At 33.8% G+C, this 4,406-nt stretch overlaps 1 long non-coding RNA gene across 1 annotated transcript; it reads left to right on the plus strand.

Annotated features, from left to right (window-relative positions):
• The first annotated feature begins 1,130 nt into the window (after nucleotides 1-1,130).
• LOC134163885 (uncharacterized) lies at nucleotides 1,131-3,696 on the plus strand. The gene is made up of 2 exons (XR_009964887.1): nucleotides 1,131-1,885; nucleotides 3,536-3,696. It is a non-coding gene; the product is annotated as an uncharacterized LOC134163885 (long non-coding RNA).
• The last annotated feature ends 710 nt before the right edge of the window (nucleotides 3,697-4,406 follow it).

The raw sequence follows: 4,406 nt of genomic DNA on the forward strand, positions 1-4,406 counted from the left end.
AACATAACAAAGCCCTTCTATTTACAGGGATCATAACCTGTAATATAAGTTTCAACGTTAAGACAGACTGCAGTAAGCCTGAAGGATTCCTGATGCTTTAACAAAAACTTTGAAAGATTCCAAGGACTATAGATCTCTAGCTTTGAACAATTAATCACTGATTAACACAGAAAAGCTATTCTTTTTCCATGAGGTATTCATGAAAATTGCTACATATTGTGTCAGTATGTCTTGTCTAGGGCAGTGAAGTTCACAACTCTGAAGATCCCTTAACTGAGTAGATAACGAAGGGCAGAATAATTTATTTTTTTCTTCACTATTTGTGTCCTACTTAAATTTCAGACATAACCCAGTGAAGGCGAGTGATTTACAAAAAATTTTCTTGTTTTCTTGCTGAGAATATGAATCAGAGAGAAAGAAAACAAAGTTAATTAGCAGAAATAAAGATGAATGAAATTATAATTTGTGAGTCACTGTGGTGCAGCAGCCATTGTGAAATCCATGACATACCATGCAATTAGCAAGCTTCTCAGTCTTACCACCAAGATAGGCAGACATGTAACAGGCTGACCAATTTATTATAACAGGTCCTTTTATACTAGACTGATTGCAGAAAAGAATGACTGTGGAAAAAATTAAGGAGAATGCTGCAGATGATATTAAAATATAAATGCTACATATGCTAGCATTTTTCCAAGTCTTTATTCATGCTGAATATTAAATATCTCTCAGTACAGAGGACCCCATAGCAGCCATGGAAGAGGATTGAGCAGGTTTTCAGAACTTTTCAGGTAATATGTGGATAGACTATGGCAGTTAATTTTGCCTCATTTTCAGGGCATTTTTGTCATTTTCAAGCTGCCAAAAGCATGTGTAAAATGGCACACAGTGCCATTACTCATCCTCTTGTTAATCAAAAATGAAATCACATTTCATTATGACACTACATATGGACTCATTCCTTAGTAGACTAGTTTTGGTGTGCTCACAGCAGATCTCCTGCTTGCTCAATGAAGTAGTTCTAACTCTCCCTGTTTCTTGATATTACATTCATGTCCTGAACCTCACTTCTAACGCAGCTGAGAAACAAACAGGCAGAGCAGTATCTGTTGAAGCTGGACATAAACCTTCCGAGTTGTAGGCCAGAACAGTAACAGTCAGAACTTTCTTCCTTTTGTACACTTTGAAGCCTTTCTTCCTCAATTTGTTATCAGCAAAATCTGCATAAATGTGAATTTAGAAGTTTTACAGACCTGTAAAGAAAAATAAAAACCTTCAATATATATTGATCATATAAGGCACTTGTTCCTCTGGTTCTTTATAAATGTAACTTCTTGCCTTGGTATCTTGCTGTTAGTTACTGAAATATTAGACATGTCAACATGCGAGTGATATTTAGAAAACTTTTACAGTCATCAAGTCTCCCAGGATTTTTTTACAAAAGCATCAATTTTGGATCAAGGTCAGCTGGAATTTTGCCCACCTCACCTTCTTTTGTATTTTAAATTATTCTTCATAATGTTCAGTCTTAAATTATCATGTAGTTTACTCAGCACTTCCTGAAGCTGTTGTGTTTCACACTAGTATCTGTAGCATAGGAGGTGAACTGATCCCTGTTATGTCTTACAGGAATAACACCTTTCCTAGCTTTTCAAAATTACCAGTGCCTTAGTTTCTAAAATAATAGCTATGCAGTTCTCTGCTAATATATTATTATTTGTTTTTAAGTCTCTTGAATTATGCTCTATATAAATTAATCTGCATTCCAATCTTATTTATATGAGTTCATGTGCTCATGCCCTTTAGAAAGAGGACATTGTGCACACTTTCAAATGTGTGACGTGTGTGAGAAGGCACAGAAGCACAGAAGCCAAGCAACAATGAGGTAAAATGAAGAGAATAGACTTCTTAGCATTGCAAGTACCATCTGTTCTGTAGAAACGCATCCTCTGTGTTGGCATTGCCACAGTGGTATGACATGTGTTATTACTTTTAATCATACTTTGTGCTGAAGAAAAGTCTGGTTACATGACAGATTCAGAGGTTGCAGACTCCCTCAGAGCCACTGCCTAGAAATCCAAGACTGCTTAGAGCATTCAGTATTTTCATTTCTGAAATACAATGACCTGTGTAAAATTAGGCCACTGGGACCAAGCTATTAGAGCACATAGTACTACATTTTTATATGAGATGAAGAAAGCAGACAGCATTTACATGAAAAAGGTGTCATTTTCATAATATTCTGGAAAATTGTACGCTAAAGAATTTGTCATCATTTTCATAGGATAAAATTGTTGGGTGTTACAGATAATACTAGACAGAAAAGATGATGGAAGGTTTTCTTTCCTGACTCAGGCATTTTTGCCAGATTTACTAATAATAACAATGTTTTGTTTATCAAAACAAGAAAACAGTTCAAAGCCATTATGTAAACCAGCCCTTACTGAGACATCTGTTCGAGGTCCTTGCATATGTAAGAAGGGAAACTTACAGATCTAAACAATGTTCCTTATGCATCATAATAACTTTGCTTGTATAACACACAAAACCTGGTGTCTTATTCCCATCTTATTGCTAACCACTGTCAGCTAACGGAGATGCAAGGTCTTGTCCTTATACATTAAATAGAGACACAATGCATAACTAATATGAATTGTCTTTTTTATAGTTACTGTATTATTAATAATCACTAGCTGGAATCACACTTCTAATTATGTTTGCAATGACAACCAAGTGATGTCATATTTCTCTTTTGATTAGGCCTCACTTTTATGTCATCAATGATAGTGATTTTCCAAGTACAGACATGTGGGGATATATAACTTCTGGCTATGTGTTGTCAGGAGGCTGTTACTAATATCTGGCCCAAGGTTTTCTGAAACAAGAGAAACAGCCTTTTGGTCTTGTGTTAAATTCAAACAGCATGGCATCTAACTCATGTTAAACAGTTATGATGGCCAAAACTACAGAAGCTTGGCAATTCACTTAGGAACTCAAGTATTTTTTGGACGAAAACAGTATCAGAGAACCTTTTTATTTGATAAAACATTTAAATAAGTTCTGTTTTGAATGTATTCCCAAAACATCTTTTCCATGGTTATTTTTTCACATAATATTTGTTTGTTAAAAGTCTGTGCAACATTTCAGTTTAAATGTCTATTATTTTAACATCCTAATTTGGCTCATCAAAAATCTCAGCAGATGAATATAGTAGACTCTTTAAAACCCTTCAGTGTCCCTTAGTATTCTAGATTATATAGAGTTAATCATAATATAAAAAAAATTTAGTTTTATAATATTGATTGCAAATTATTGAAAAGAAAATTAGATTATGTAGGTTTTTTAATCATTTTCACTTGTTACTAGAATAAGCTTATAAAACTGTGCTCAGAATATATGCTTTCCTACTCTTCATAAGTCACCTGGGAAAGGACAGTGTTGATTGCCATTTGCATTTTGGATTTTGTCTTGCACTTTCTCAAATCTGAAAAAACAGAAAATGTTTTTTGTAAGATATTTATGTATTCTCTTCTAGCTCACTCTTCAAAGGGGCGGATATTAGAAATGCTTTAGTTTGCATGCATATTAGAGCAGATGTTAATGAACTTGTACCACTAAAGAAGCTATGTAAAATGTACAAATCAAAATGTGTTCATGACCATAACTTAATAAAACTGCAGAGATAACATATGCAAAGACCCATTAAACATGTATTTCTTTGAAGAGGCTTGGGGAGGGAGAAAATATTCTGCATTCTTTCAATTCTGTTTTCATCATTCCCTTTGAAATACCTGGAATTTTTTACCCTGAAGAAAATAATAATATAAATGATAGCACACAATTAACCATATGATTAATGACATCATTCTAGCCTTTTGGAGACATAAGAACAAGTACTAAGATCTTCTGATTCTTAAACACCAAATATATTGATTTCTTTCACTTAGGATTCTCAAAAAGTAGCAACTAATATACCAGTATTAAATATCAATTAATAGACAGACAAATAGATAACATGATGTTTTGTATCATTGTATTTCCCAAATTATTTTCAACAGGTGCAATGAGTTGTGAGTGAGTCATATACGCATCTCAGAAAATGGTAACACAGAGGATTATATGTTCACAATTTTGTGAAAAAAGTGGGCCAAGTCTTTCACTTCAATACTAACTTTAATTCTACACTGAACAGGAAATGCTCAACTTATGATAAGTCTTTCTAAACACAGAGATATTCAACTGGTTCAGCACCCTCTGTTTTTTGTTATTTGGCTTTCAAATGAGTTCTTATGAGGTTTAGTATCTACAGCTGAAATCTGCTGGAAAATAAGTTATGTATTGCAAGCTACAGACATATGTGAACACATCTGAACATTTTTGATGGTGGTTAAATCACTGGACTTCAA

The sequence above is a fragment of the Pezoporus occidentalis genome, unplaced genomic scaffold, assembly GCF_034315485.1.
Source record: "Pezoporus occidentalis ecotype Australia unplaced genomic scaffold, CSIRO_AGI_Poc_V1 ctg21, whole genome shotgun sequence".
In the NCBI taxonomy this organism is placed as follows: domain Eukaryota; kingdom Metazoa; phylum Chordata; class Aves; order Psittaciformes; family Psittacidae; genus Pezoporus; species Pezoporus occidentalis.